Source organism: Bufo bufo, chromosome 4, assembly GCF_905171765.1.
Source record: "Bufo bufo chromosome 4, aBufBuf1.1, whole genome shotgun sequence".
NCBI classification, from domain to species: Eukaryota; Metazoa; Chordata; class Amphibia; order Anura; family Bufonidae; genus Bufo; species Bufo bufo.
This window is the reverse complement of record NC_053392.1, coordinates 222,218,040-222,234,139: the sequence shown is the minus strand read 5'-3', so window position 1 is coordinate 222,234,139 and position 16,100 is coordinate 222,218,040. Positions and strand designations below refer to the sequence as shown.

Genomic DNA, 16,100 nt, shown 5'->3' with positions numbered 1-16,100 from the left:
CTATTTGTGCGCCATAAAAAAAGGTTCCTTGGACAAAATGGCTCATGAACCGTGGTCCAATAGCTGATCTACTGAGCAGGTAGCCAATTATTTTAAATAAGGGCTTTGGGAGCTTTTTGCAAACACCTGCTGCCTCGATCTCTCCTATTGGACAGATTACTAAGACATAAGTATTGTAGCTAAAGGGGGACAGGAGGTGTCATGTGGAGGTGACTGATGCTAAACAATACAGTATGACAGCACCTGTCTCCTCAGAGTTGAGGCAGGGGACACCAGTGTTTTGTTCCCCTGTAAGCGCTGATTTTGGAGAGTTACAACTCTACAGCCAATGGCAGCGCTATAGCTGCACAGGGAGAGGCATAAATTCACATATGGGGTGGTGTTCAGGTGTATTATCGGCGAAAAGTGGAACTAAATGTGGGGAGCATTTAGTCCTGTTACCACTTGTGAAATAAAAAAATGTGTGTATAATCCTTTTTTTTTTTTTATTCAATTACATTTTTTTTTAAAAAGACAATCGTTGCCTGATTATGTTAAATGGCGGATTGATCTAATTGCTTAGTATATTCATTGAAGGGTGTAGTTTGCGTAATTGAGTCACTTTGTTTTGTTTTCAACTCTAGGGTCACGTAAGGGTGTCTTCTCTTAATATGCGACATAGCTCCCAATTACCATTAATCTAAATCCTCTAGCCTAAAGCCATATTATGCTTCTTGCAGTCTGAAGTCTGCTGTGCGACCAAAGATCAGTTTTTGTGCACAACTTTGTTCTTTTTGTAAAATACTTATTCTGGGTAATACGTTTAAGATTTTTTATGATCTTAACACTTCAATGTTTTCAAACAAAATATATTAAAATGTATAATTTGCTCAAATTATTTAGATTTTTTAACTTTTCATTAGATTAGCGTTGGACAATTAAATCGTTAACAGAGTTTATAGAATCAATTTTGATTAGCTAGAGGGTGTGTAGTTTCTGAAATGGGGTTATTTATTTGTCGTTTACACTATGTAAGGCACATAAAGTGACTGCATAACTGAAATGTTATTGAAAAACCTTTTTTTTTAAAACAGTATTTAATAATTAAATTGTTTTCTTCTCAATTTCTAAGCCTTCTTTCTAAGCCTAAGTTGATATTTCATTTAATAAATGATCTAAACATGATATATGCATATGGCGATTGTATATTAATACATTTACTTTATCTCTATTAATCTCTATTGTAGCACAAGGAGAAATTTTAATTTTGAATATTTTTTTTATTCATATTTTTTAGAATTAGTTAATTTTTGTAAGAATAAGCCATTAAAAATTGGACTAAATTTTACCACTGTCATGAAGTACAATGTGTGATTTGTTTCCCTATGAAGTACAATGTGTGATGATAAAATAGAACTATGCCCATGAAAATTAAATGCGTTTTAAAGTTATTAGCACAAAAATAGATACCTTTCATATTTAAGAAAAATTAAATGAGCATTAAGGTAAAGACGGTCATGGGGTACAGAGGGTTAATGTTTCTAAATATGTGATGTATACATAATTTGAATGATGTGTGCACATATTTACCCTCCTGGTGCGGGGTGGTTATTAAGTCCTCCTCTTTAGCAGGAGCTGGGGTGGGGATATCCTCCTCAGCAGGGCAGGAGCTGGGGCGCTGGTTTTCTGCCCTTCGGAGGGTCCGGGGTCTTCCGCTGCCACCTCCACATCATTGCCCACATCAGGTGGGTTGGTGGCACTGCCAATTATACTGTGGGAGGGGCCCGCCTGCTCATCATCCTCCTCCTCCTCTGTGGAGACCTCCACCACATCCAAATTGGCCGTGGTGATACGGCGGCGGACCGCATTTTGAAGAACGCACATAGCCGGTAATAATAGAATATGACTATTCTTGGCCGCAATTGAGGACAACAATCTGACATGTTCTATTTTTTTTATGAACTGAAATGTGGACCCAGAAGTGCGGGTCCGCTTTTCCGGAGACGGGACGCACATCGTGCGGCCCACTTAGTGATGAATGGGTCCACAATTCAGTTCAGAAAAATAAATAATGAAATTGTGCACGTGTGAATGGGCCCTTAGAGAAACAACTCAGAACTAATAAGAAATGCTAATTAAGGCTATTTTCACACTAGCGGCAGAGACCTCTGGAACCTCCAAAACAGCTTGTCGGATCCGTCCTGCCGCTAGTGTACGTGTGGCCCCAGACTACAGCTTCAGCAACATTGACTATCAAGGGATCGTGGCGGAGTTCCTGGGCAGGAACTCCGCAAACCATGCTGACATGTTGTAGTTTTATTCTGTGCACCTCTCGCCATGGTTTATGACTCCCATTACTTTTGCTTCCTTAACAAGTGGGAGGCACATATGCAAACTGTTGTAATTCCTACACCGTTCACCTGATTTGGATGTAAATACCCTCAAATTAAAGCTGACAGTCTGTAGTTAAAGTCCATCTTGTTCATTTCATTTCAAATCCATTGTGGTGGTGTATAGAGCCAAAAAATTTAGAATTGTGTCGATGTCCCAATATTTATGGACCCGACTGTATATGCAAACATATAATCCCAAATTTATGAAATACAAGGATTATTACCATCAAAAACACAGCCATAAGTATTTAATTGTTAGAAGGTGGAAATATTAGATCAAATCGTTTTCCTGTTGTATGTGTATGGGGTCTGAGCAATCGTATACAGTACAGACCAAAAGTTTGGACACACCTTCTCATTTAAAGAGTTTTCTTTATTTTCATGACTATGAAGGCATCAAAACTATGAATTAACACATGTGGAATTATATACATAACAAACAAGTGTGAAACAACTGAAAATATGTCATATTCTAGGTTCTTCAAAGTAGCCACCTTTTGCTTTGATTACTGCTTTGCACACTCTTGGCATTCTCTTGATGAGCTTCAAGAGGTAGTCCCCTGAAATGGTCTTCCAACAGTCTTGAAGGAGTTCCCAGAGATGCTTAGCACTTGTTGGCCCTTTTGCCTTCACTCTGCGGTCCAGCTCACCCCAAACCATCTCGATTGGGTTCAGGTCCGGTGACTGTGGAGGCCAGGTCATCTGGCGCAGCACCCCATCACTCTCCTTCATGGTCAAATAGCCCTTACTTTCAAAGTTTTCCCAATTTTTCGGCTGACTGACTGACCTTCATTTCATCAGTAATGATGGCCACTCGTTTTTCTTTACCTAGCTGCTTTTTTCGTGCCATAATACAAATTCTAACAGTCTATTCAGTAGGACTATCAGCTGTGTATCCACCTGACTTCTCTCTCAACGCAACTGATGGTCCCAACCCCATTTATAAGGCAAGAAATCCCACTTATTAAACCTGACAGGGCACACCTGTGAAGTAAAAACCATTTCAGGGGACTACCTCTTGAAGCTCATCAAGAGAATGCCAAAAGTGTGCAAAGCAGTAATCAAAGCAAAAGGTGGCTACTTTGAAGAACCTAGAATATGACATATTTTCAGTTGTTTCACACTTGTTTGTTATGAATATAATTCCACATGTGTTAATTCATAGTTTTGATGCCTTCAGTGTGAATCTACAATTTTCATAGTCATGAAAATAAAGAAAACTCTTTGAATGAGGTGTGTCCAAACTTTTGGTCTGTACTGTATATTGCTGAGCTGAGATGTACCTGTCTAGTGAAGTGACGTACCGTATGGGGTGTACAGCTGGTTCGCCTCCACGTGGTGCACCCTGGGTAACGCTAAATGAACCAGCAAATACTGGCGGGAAGAAAATGTATTTTTTTTCTCCAGACCAACAAGACATAAACTCTAATATATAGACTATGTGTGTGTGTGTTTGCGTGTGGTATACAGTGTGTGGTGGGAAAATTTATATGCAATGTGCATGTGCTTGATATTTCTTTGCTGTCCATACATACATACTTGCTACAGACAAAGTACTTATTACAACAATGATGAATATCTAATCAGACTTGATAAAAGATAAAGTTATATTTAGTGCGCAAATATATTCACATATTTGCGCATTCGCGAATACTAATTAATTAATTAGTTAGTATACAGATATTGTTCGAACATGCATTCAAAAAGTTATCACATAAAGTGTTGTACTTACAGTTAGCAGGAGTTCGTCCTCCATCTCTAAATTTGCTGCCCACCATCTTCTCCGTGCAATTTTGCAGACTATGAAAAACAAACTAACGTGCGTGCGCACGCTAAACCACGCCTACAATGCGCGCGCACATGCGCATCACACTAATATTAACTTAGGTGGTGATAGCGAATAAGCGAATTATCAAATGCGCGAATTATCAAACAGCGATTACGCAAATATTTTAAAAATATTACTAACCCTGTCGCAGTAGTTAGAATATACCTTCGATCTGAGTTTTTACGATTGCATGGAAAACTCAGATACTATAGTATATTCTAACCAGGCGATCACATGGTGAGTGACGTGACGCTTGTCGGGGAGGAGTATGTTAAAAACTGTAAAGATAGATTAAAAAAAATCGAATATTCTAAAACAAGAATATATAGTAAGTATTATAGAGAATATTCGCCAAATGAAAAAAATTATAGTAATTTAGCTAATATAGTGGTAGAATCTTTTTTTAATAGTCTATTCACTATATTGGTATATAATAATGTTTTATAATATGACGAATATTCTTCGAAAGAAAATATAGCACTAAATTAAATGCTATATGTTCTTTTTTGAAGAAATTCGCATTATGCGATTTTTTTCAAAATTACGATTTATCGCATATGCGAAATAATCTCGAAACGAATATTTGCGAAATATCACAAATTCGAATATGGGACATGCCGCTCAACACTACCGCACACAACTACTGCACAATACAAATACACTATAATATAATTTCTTTGTTAGAAAGTATATTATAAGTATATCACACCCCTCTATATCACCTATCGATAGCACACCTATACCAGTCCTTAAAAGGAATTTTGTGGCCCTATTAGCTAGGGTTTGGTGTCCCTAACTGTCCCTGCTCCAAAATGTAACCTCTCCCTACACTGGCAAAACACAAAATGTAAAATCGCTGCCAGATCGGGTTCTGTTATAGGGTTGGGGGTGTGTCCATGTGCTGAAACGTCTCAATTGGCTGTCCTGTCCCACCTGATGGATGTGTCATGGGTCAAAGTTCGGCGCTATGCAAAAAAAATGGCGCGTGCGAATATCACCATATGGTCGGCAAATCGCGAACAAGCAAAGTGTCGGGATTCGAACCAGTGACCAGCCATGTCCCAGGCAGTAGCTCTAGCCACTAGACTACCAACCCTTCTGGACATTTCCTTCTACTGAACTCTTTGATCTACCTTGTTCCAGCCTTGCCTTGTTAATCTCTGTGATTCCTTGCACCTGCTACTTCCTCTTTATAAGCCCAGCCTCTTGCACCAGATCCCTGCTGGTTATTGTTCTTCTGGACTTGATCCTGCTGCATCTACTGCTGTTCCTCTGCTGCTACTGCTACCAACTTGACTGCTGCCGACCTTGGAATTGTCCCCGACTACTCTTCTGCTTGTCCCTACCAACTGACCTGCTTCCACCGTTCCCGATCCGGATTGTCTGACCACGCTCACTGCCGCCTGCCCTGACCCACCGCCTGCTAACCGATTACGCCTCTGTCTGACTACGCTGCAACTACAACCTGCCTGCGGTCCTTGCCACTGGGCTCCACCTCCAGCCAGCTATCCTCTGACTCAGGTGAGCCTGTAGGATTGTAACAGAATAACCAGCCAGAAAATGGAGTCCGCGATGGCCACCCTGCGCAAACAAGTCTCCGAACTTCAGGAGTTTGGCACCTCTGCCCAAAAGGAAATGACTCAACTTCAAGGCGCAATCCAGAGTCAACAGAGAGAAATTATCGATTTACAGCGTCAACTACTGGACGTACGCAGCGCGGTCACAGACTCCCGCATGCCTCTCCCGTCAAAGTTTAACGGCGATCGGAGCCAGTTTCGGGGGTTCCTCAACCAGTGCCGTATCTACTTTCAGATGCAGCCGGGCTCCTTTTCCTCGGACAGAAAGAAGATCCTGTTCATCATTAACCTTCTAACTGACGAGGCCCTGGCATGGGCATCCCCATATGTGGAGTCCCACAGTCTCTTATTAAATAATCTAGACAACTTCACCGCAGCCATGAGCCAAGTCTTCGACGACCCTAACCGCTGCGCGACTGCCGAGGCTAGGCTGCACAGTCTACGGCAGGGAAGACGCTCTGTAGCCGAGTATTCCTCCGAGTTCCGCCGCTGGGTCACGGACACCACCTGGAACCCCGCTGCTCAGAAAAGTCAATTTCGCCGCGGACTCTCCGAACTTATAAAGGATGAGCTCGCCAGGGTAGACGCCCCAGACGATCTGGATGACTTCGTCCAACTGTGCATCCGAATTGACCGGAGACTCGCGGAAAGAAGGAGAGAAAGACTCTGGTCCTTAGATAACAGGCCCGCGTACCCTTTCACTCCAATGACTCAGCCGGCTCACCAACCCTCCACCGAACCGATGCAGGTCGACACACTGCGCAAGACTCTATCGGCTGCTGAAAAGGAGAGACGACTGGCCGCGGGCCTCTGCCTTTACTGTGGCGAGCCAGGGCACTTCGCTATTAGGTGCCCCAATAAGACTTGCCGAACCATTGCTGTCACTGAATTACGGGAATTACAACAAGCTACAATTTCACCCTTGGCCTCTGAAACCATGGACACTACAGGTACCGGGTCCCACTTCATTGTTCCCATCCTTATCACCATTGGGGAACGACAGCTTCCCTGCTCCGCAATGCTTGACTCGGGGGCTGGCGGAAATTTCATGGACTTGACCTTCGCCCATGAGAACAACATACCACTGGTAACCAGGACAGCCCCCATCGATCTGGAAACCGTCGATGGGACCCCGCTCTCTTCTGGGCCGGTTACGCACCAGACCGCTGATCTTCAACTTCTCGTCGAACCCGATCATCAGGAAACCATTCACTTCTCCCTGATCACCTCCCCTAAGTTTCCGGTGATCCTAGGCATCCCTTGGTTGGAAACTCACAACCCCTCGGTGGACTGGGATGCCCGCTGCATACGGTTCCGCTCGGACTTTTGTTCTCAGAACTGTTTACGTAAATCCGTCCCTTCTCCGCCCGAAGAACCTACCATATTTGGACTATCGACCAAGGAGCTTTTACCCCCTCAATATCTGGAGTTCCAGGATGTCTGTGACAAAAGAAATGCAGACAAACTGCCCCCGCATCGGCCTTATGACTGCCCGATTGAGCTGCTACCTGGAGCCGAAATACCATTCGGCAGTATATACTCCCTCTCCGAGCCGGAACTAAAGGCCCTGAAGGAGTACTTAGACGAAAATCTAAAAAAAGGTTTTATCCGACCTTCCACATCCCCTGCAGGGGCCCCTTTCTTCTTCGTGGAGAAAAAAGACTCTTCTCTACGCCCTTGCATAGATTATCGAAAGCTCAACAACGTTACTGTGAAGAACCGGTACCCTCTCCCCCTGATTTCTGAACTCCTTGAGAGACTTCGGGCGGCAAAAGTCTTCACTAAGCTCGATCTCCGAGGAGCCTACAACCTGGTCCGAATTCGCCCGGGGGACGAGTGGAAAACCGCCTTCCGAACCCGCTATGGTCACTTTGAGTATCTGGTCATGCCTTTCGGCCTCTGCAATGCCCCTGCTACCTTCCAACATTTTATCAACGACGTCCTCAGGGACATGCTTGACCAATTTGTGGTAGCATATCTGGACGATATTTTGATTTTCTCAGAAGACCCTGAACAACATCGTGGGCATGTCCGCAGGGTGCTACAGAAACTCTGTGAACAGTCTCTCTATATTAAGCTGGAGAAGTGCGAATTTGAACAGACTTCCACCCAATTCCTCGGCTATATTATTTCACCGGAGGGCTTAAGTATGGATCCCCGGAAGATCCAGGCCGTGACTGAGTGGCCTGCCCCGAAGAACGAAAAGGAGGTCCAGAGGTTTGTAGGTTTTGCAAACTTTTATCGGAAGTTCATCAGGAACTTTTCAAAAATCATCGCCCCAATCACTCAACTAACAAAAAAGACTGTCCCCTTCGGGTGGACTCCGGAGGCACAGGAGGCCTTTGCTAAACTGAAGTCCCTCTTCACCTCTGCCCCGATCCTGGCCCACCCAAACCCTGAATTACCATTTACGGTCGAGGTGGACGCCTCCGACGCTGCGGTGGGCGCAATTCTGTCTCAACGTTCAGGGGAAAAGATGCTCCTACACCCTTGCGCTTTCTTCTCCCGCCAGATGTCCCCCGCTGAACGGAATTACGACATCGGGAATAAGGAACTGCTGGCAATCAAGGACGCTTTCACCGAGTGGAGACACTTGCTGGAGGGGGCCCATAATCCCATCTCTGTATACACTGACCACCGGAACCTAGAGTTTATCCGCAGCGCCAAGAGACTCACCGCCAGACAGGCCAGGTGGAGTCTGTTTTTCTCCAGATTCAATTTTGTTATCTCCTATCGCCCTGGGTCGAAGAACGGCAAAGCGGATGCTCTCTCAAGGATGTTCTCTGAAACCTCTCAGATCAATGAGGCTCCGGCCGGTATCCTTCCCGACAGAAGCATCATAGGAGCCACCTACTTGAAGGAACTTCTGGGTTCCCTCAAGGAAGGGTATGAGAACGATCACCTCCTCACCTACCCACCTGGAGCTGTAAACCTTACTCTCAAGGGTGGCTACTGGTTGTACCGGGATCAGCAGTTGTACGTACCAGAATCTGCACGACTTGACGTACTTAAACTCAACCACGATTCCAAACCGGCCGGCCATCTGGGTATCAGAAGGACCCAGGAGCTCCTCTCCCGTTTCTTCTGGTGGCCAACTTACAGAAAAGATACCGAGAGGTTTGTCTCCTCATGCACGACGTGCGCCCGCAACAAGACCCCCCGCTCCTCCCCCGTGGGCTTGCTATGTCCACTCCCGGTTCCCTCCCGCCCCTGGGGTTCAATCTCCATGGACTTTATTGTGGAACTTCCTCCCTCCAAAGGCATGAACACCGTTCTGGTCGTCGTCGACCGTCTCACCAAAATGGCCCACTTCATCCCCTGCAAGGGCCTACCTACCGCCAAACAGACGGCCGATCTCGTACTCCGAGAGGTTTTTAGGCTACATGGGGCCCCGGACGATGTTGTTTCGGATCGGGGAGTACAGTTCACTTCCAGGTTCTGGAGAAACTTCTGTCAAGCCCTTGGGATCAAGGTGAACCTGTCTTCTGCGTTCCACCCCCAATCCAATGGGCAGACCGAGAGAACGAATCAAACCCTCGAGCAGTATTTGCGCTGTTTCGTCACCCATCTGCAGGACGACTGGCTGGACCACCTCTCTACGGCCGAGTTTGCCTATAACAATGCGGAGCACAGTTCTACCCAATACAGCCCGTTCTACGCTAACACCGGCCTACACCCAACCTTCATCCCTCACTTGCCCATTTCCACCACAGTCCCAGCTGTGGCCGAACGTCTTGCAAGTCTACAACAGGCACAGGAAAATATTCGGGACAATCTACATCGAGCCCAGAGCCGCTTCAAGCAGGCAGCGGATAAACACCGCAAACCCGCTCCGGAATTCCAGGTAGGGGACAAGGTGTGGCTCTCCACCAGAAACCTAAGCCCAAAGGTTCCCTCCCGGAAGTTGGGCCAAAAATACATGGGTCCTTTCCGGATCACGGCTCGAATCAATGAAGTCACCTTCCGACTCGACCTTCCCGACTCCATCCGAGTGCACCCGGTTTTCCACTGCTCTCTCCTGAAACCACATGTTGAGAACACTTTCCCAGGCCGCCACCCCCCTCCTCCTCCTCCGGTAAGAGTACAAGACCAGGAGGAATACACTGTGGCCAAGATCCTTGACTCCAGACTCCACCGTGGAAGGCTGCAGTATCTAGTTGGGTGGAAAGGCTATTCCCCCGAGGATAACTCCTGGGACCCGGAGGAAAATGTCCATGCCCCCAGACTGGTAAAATCTTTCCACCAAAGACATCCCGATAAACCATCATCTGCGGTGCCCGGAGGTCACCTTGGAAGGGGGGGAGTACTGTCGGGATTCGAACCAGTGACCAGCCATGTCCCAGGCAGTAGCTCTAGCCACTAGACTACCAACCCTTCTGGACATTTCCTTCTACTGAACTCTTTGATCTACCTTGTTCCAGCCTTGCCTTGTTAATCTCTGTGATTCCTTGCACCTGCTACTTCCTCTTTATAAGCCCAGCCTCTTGCACCAGATCCCTGCTGGTTATTGTTCTTCTGGACTTGATCCTGCTGCATCTACTGCTGTTCCTCTGCTGCTACTGCTACCAACTTGACTGCTGCCGACCTTGGAATTGTCCCCGACTACTCTTCTGCTTGTCCCTACCAACTGACCTGCTTCCACCGTTCCCGATCCGGATTGTCTGACCACGCTCACTGCCGCCTGCCCTGACCCACCGCCTGCTAACCGATTACGCCTCTGTCTGACTACGCTGCAACTACAACCTGCCTGCGGTCCTTGCCACTGGGCTCCACCTCCAGCCAGCTATCCTCTGACTCAGGTGAGCCTGTAGGATTGTAACACAAAGTACGCCATGAAACGACCGCCGGGTGAACTTCAAGGCCACCTCTATTCACCAACTACTACCGTAAATTCATTTTGAACTACTCGACTGTGGCTAAACCTTTAACGGACACGACTAGGAAAGGTTTGGATGTCTCAGTCTGGTCTGATGAGGCATTACAAGCCTTTTCAGCGATGAAAGAATGTTTTGCTTCTGCTCCTATACTGGTGCAACCGCATGTGTCACAGCCATTCATGGTGGAAGTTGACGCATCCGGGGTAGGGGTAGGAGCAGTCTTGTCGCAGGGTCCTTCACCTAGTAAATGGTGCCCATGTGCATTCTTCTCTAAGAAACTCTTGGCTGCAGAAAGGAATTATGACTTGCTGGCCATTAAGTTGGCTTTTGAGGAATGGTGTCATTGGTTGGAAGAAGCAATTTATCCTATTGCTATGCTTACTGATCACAAAAATCTGGCTTACCTGGAGTCAGCTAAGGCTACGTTCACACTGGCATTTTGGCTTTCCGTTTGTGAGATCCGTTCAGGGCTCTCAAAAGCGGTCTAAAACGGATCAGTTTTGCCCTAATGCATTCTGAATGGAAAAGGATCCGCTCAGAATGCATCAGTTTGCCTCCGTTCCGTCTCCATTCCGCTTTGGAGGCGGACACCAAAACGCTGCTTGCAGCCTAAGTGACTGAACCCAAGGCAGGCGAGATGGTCGTTGTTTTTTTTACCAGATTTAATTTCATTGTCACCTATCGCCCTGGGGTTAAGAACGACCTTGAGGCAGAGGTTTTGGAGGCCAAGGGAGATGCACCAGATTCTTGCCCTCCGGGGAAGTTGTTTGTTCCTTCTGAATTACTTCACAAGGTGTTCGAGAAATATCACTGTACAGTTCTCACAGGACATCTGTCACCGCCAGTTCTGTGAGAAGATCTGGCAGATGTTCTTCTCTACCTCTTGTATGATGTTCTTTGTTTTGGTTTCACTTTCTCATCTCCTTTCCTTCTGCCAGGTGTCACTTATTTAGACTAATTGTCTTCCTTTATAATCCCTCCCATACTGCCTCACTTTGCGGTTTATACTACTTCCTGGATGAGGTGTTCACTGTTGGAGGCTGCTTCTGCTGTTTGTTCAGATAAGTCATTTACTTTATTGTGTTTCCTTGCTGGCTTAATTCTAGGTGACCCTGACTCCCTCCGTATTAAGTGCAGGGAGCCGGTTGTCGTGTCCCCTCACTATTATAGGGTTTTCAGGTGTCACACAGTATTAGGTACGCGGGCATGCAATCGTCTAGCATACAGACCCTTGCATGTGCATAGCAGTCAGGGAGAGCTCTTAGGGTTTTATAGGGCTCACCTATAAGCTCCTTAGTTTGGGATCAAGCCAGTCGCTCGTTTATTTATATGTTCCAGCTATCTGCTAACTTCATCCGTGACCTTATAAACCGCCATAACCGTCTTAAGCATGGATCCGGTTTCAACCTTGATTGACCGCATGTAAGGTCTTTCGCTGGAGGTAGCAGATCTCCGTAAAACTGTGTCTCAGTTTCAGGTGACCGGTTCTGCTGGTGTTCATGGAGTTTGTTCCGAGCATAAGATCTCGCTTCCGGATACGTTCTCCGGGGGTAGTGAGAATTTTGTTTGCTTTAGAGAGGCTTGCAAACTCCATTTTTGCCTACTTCCCCATTCCTCTGGTGATGAGGAGCAGAGGGTGGGGATCATCATCTCGCTGCTCAGGGATAACGCTCAGTCTGTGGCCTTTTCGCTGCCGGTGGGGGCATGGCCCCTCCAATCGGTGGATGAATTTTTTGTAGCCCTGGGGCAGATATATGATGACCCGGATCGTATTGCTCTGGCTGAATCTAAACTGCATCTTTTATGCCAGGGTAAACAGTCCGCAGCGATATATTGTTCTGAATTTCGGAGATGGGCAGCTGATACTGGTTGGAATGATGCTGCACTCCGAAGTCAATTTTGCCATGGTCTTTCGGAAAGATTGAAAGATGCATTCGCTTTTCATGAGAGACCAGCGTCGTTAGAGTCAGCCATGTCTGTAGCTGTTCGTATTGACAGGCGTCTTAGAGAGAGAGAGGAGACTACTCTTTCCTGTCATATTCAGCCCAAGGACAGTGGGGCTGTCTCATTCAGTGCGCAGGGGTCTCAGTCTGTCTCAATCCCCTCTGAGGAGGAGGCCATGCATTTGGGTTTGCTTGCATCTGATAGTAGAGGATTCAGCTCTCAGAGGAGGGTTTGTTTCTGTTGTGGGGGTATAAATCATTTGGCTAATGTTTGCCCCTCTAAGAGATTCATGGCGTTTTCTGAGGGTAATAAAAACAAAACAAAAGAAAACCTCTAAAAACTTTCCATTTGCTACTATTGGCAAGGTTGATGCGGAAATTGAAGGTTTGCCGTTTGCTTGTAGTTCCCGTTTTCTCCTACCTGCCAGGGTGGCGCTAGACAGCAAGAACATTGTTTGTGAGATTTTTGTAGATAGTGGAGCAGCTGTCAATCTCATTCATAATCAATTTGCAACAACGCATGGTTTCCAGGTATGCACTTTGGAAAAGGATATACCTGTTTTTGCTACCGATTCCGCTCCACTTTCTCAAAGATCGTTAAAGGGCATAGTTCACAATATCTGTTTGACTGTGGGTGACGCTCATGTTGAGGATATGTCATGTTTCGTCTTAAGCGGATTACCTACTCCTCTAGTGTTGGGGCTACCCTGGCTCACTAAACATAACCCCACCATTGATTGGCAAGCAAGGCAAATAAATGGTTGGAGTGAGTTTTGCAGAGAGAATTGCCTCACGGCGTCTCTTTCAGAAGTTTCTACCAAGACTGTGCCATCTTTTCTCTCAGAATTTTCGGATGTGTTTTCCGAGAGTGGTGTCCAGGAGTTGCCCCCTCACCGGGAGTACGACTGCCCTATTAATCTCATCCCAGGCGCCAAGCTGCCAAAATCACATCTATACAATCTCTCCCAACCTGAAAGAGTCGCTATGCGTACTTATCTCTCTGAGAGCCTGAGAAAGGGACACATCCGACCCTTGAAGTCACCTGTTGCTGCTGGGTTTTTTTTTGTTAAGAAAAAAAGATGCTTCTTTAAGACCTTGTCTGGATTTCAGGGAGCTGAACCGTATCACAATTCGTGATCCATATCCACTTCCTCTGATCCCGGACCTGTTTAACCAGATTGTTGCGGCTAAAGTTTTATCTAAGTTGGATTTAAGAGGCGCATACAACCTAGTCAGGGTCAGGGAAGGGGACGAATGGAAGACGGCCTTCAATACCCCTGAGGGTAATTTAGAGAATTTGGTTATGCCCTTTGGTTTGATGAATGCTCCGGCCGTCTTCCAACATTTTGTAAACAGCATTTTTTATCATGTAATGGGGAAATTTGTACTGGTGTATCTAGATGACATTTTGATTTTTTTCTCCTGATTTCAAGACTCATCGGATTCGGGACCACCTATGTCAGGTCTTGCTGATTCTGCGGGAGAATAAATTATACGCTAAACTGGAAAAATGTGTGTTTGCGGTTCCGGAGATTCAATTTCTTGGTTTTCTTCTCTCCGCTTCTGGTTTTCGGATAGACCCTGTGAAGATCCGCGCTGTGCTTGATTGGGAGCTGATGCGGTTTTGGGTTTTGCCAATTATTACAGAAAGTTAATTTTGAATTATTCCTCTGTTGTTAAGCCACTCACTGATATGACTAAAAGGGGGTGGATTTTTCCTCGTGGTCGGTAGATGCGCTTAAAGCCTTTTCTAGTATTAAAGAGAGTTTTGCTTCCGCTCCCATTTTGGTACAACCTGATGTCTCTCTACCTTTTATTGTTGAGGTGGATGCTTCTGAGGTGGGTGTTGGTGCGGTCTTATCTCAGGGTCCTTCTCCTGCCAAATGGCGACCGTGTGCCTTTTTCTCAAGGAAACTCTCCTCTGCAGAGAGAAATTACGATGTGGGAGATAGGGAGTTGTTGGCCATCAAATTAGCTTTTGAGGAATGGTGCCATTGGTTAGAGGGAGCCAGACACCCTATTACCGTGTTTACCGACCATAAGAATCTGGCCTACTTGGAATCGGCCAAGCGTCTGAACCTGAGACAGGCCAGATGGTCTTTGTTCTTTTCTAGGTTTAATTTTGTTGTTACTTTCCGCCCTGGGGTTAAAAATGTGAAGGCGGATGCCCTGTCACGTTGTTTTCCGGGAGGGGGGAACTTTGAAGACCCGGGTCCCATTTTGGCTGAAGGGGTGGTCGTCTCTGCTCTTTATCCTGATTTAGAGGCAGAGGTTCAGGCAGCCCAGGCAGAGGCTCCTGATCTTTGTCCTCCTGGGAGGTTGTTTGTGCCTCTCGCTTTACGACACAAGTTTTTAAGGAGCACCACGATACTGTCCTTGCTGGGCACCCGGGGAGTAGAGCCACAATGGATCTCATTGCTCTGAGATTCTGGTGGCCGGCTCTTCGTAAGACGGTTGAGGGTTTTGTGGCAGCCTGCGAGACCTGCGCTCGTGCCAAGGTCCCTCATTCATGGCCATCGGGTTCTCTCCTCCCGTTACCCATTCCTTCCTGTCCTTGGACGCATCTGTCCATGGACTTCATTACTGACCTGCCTCGTTCCTCGGGGAAGACTGGTGGTAGTGGACCGTTTTAGCAAAATGGCACATTTTATTCCCTTTCCTGGGTTACCCAATGCTAAGACGCTGGCGCAATCGTTTGTCGATCATATTGTTAAATTGCATGGCATTCCTTCAGACATCGTTTCTGATAGGGGCACGTAATTTGTTTCCAGATTCTGGAAGGCCTTCTGCTCTCGCTTGGGGGTTCGGTTGTCATTCTCTTCTGCTTTTCACCCGCAGTCGAATGGTCAGACCGAACGCGTCAATCAGAATCTGGAGACATATCTGCGCTGTTTTCTGGCGGAGAATCAGGAGGATTGGTATTCTTTTTTGTCCCTTGCTGAGTTTGCTTTAAATAACAGTCGCCAGGAGTCCTCTGATAAGTCACCATTTTTTGGTGCATATGGGTTTCATCCGCAGTTTGGGACATTCTCTGGAGAGGGGTCTTCTGGTTTACCTGATGAGGAGAGATTTTCCTCGTGTTTGTCATTTATTTGGCAAAAGATTCAGGGTAATCTGAACAGGATGAGTGAGAGATATAAGCGTGTGGCGGATAAGAGACGTGTGCCTGGTCCGGACCTGAATGTTGGTGATCTGGTGTGGTTGTCTGCAAAGAATATCAAACTGAAGGTTCCCTCCTGGAAGTTGGGTCCTAAGTTTATTGGGCCTTACAAAATCTTGTCCGTCATCAATCCCGTTGCCTTTTGTCTTGATCTTCCTCAGACTTCCATAATGTTTTTCACAAGTCCCTATTAAAACCTTATGTCCAACCCACTGTACCCTCCTCTTTGCCTCCTCCTCCGATTATTGTTGATGGTAATCTTGAATTTCAGGTCTCTAGGATTGTGGATTCTCGCATTATCCGCAGTTCTCTTCAGTACCTCGTTCATTGGGAGGGTTATGGT

The 16,100-nt window shown here is 46.2% G+C and overlaps 1 long non-coding RNA gene across 1 annotated transcript in view; it reads right to left on the bottom strand.

The window, feature by feature from the left end:
• Positions 1–1,876: 1,876 nt before the first annotated feature.
• LOC121000049 overlaps positions 1,877–16,100 on the bottom strand; it is a 28,631-nt gene continuing 14,407 nt past the window's right edge. The window contains exon 3 of the long non-coding RNA XR_005778738.1: positions 1,877–1,915. This is a non-coding gene — a long non-coding RNA (uncharacterized LOC121000049). The remainder of the gene's footprint in view (positions 1,916–16,100) is intronic.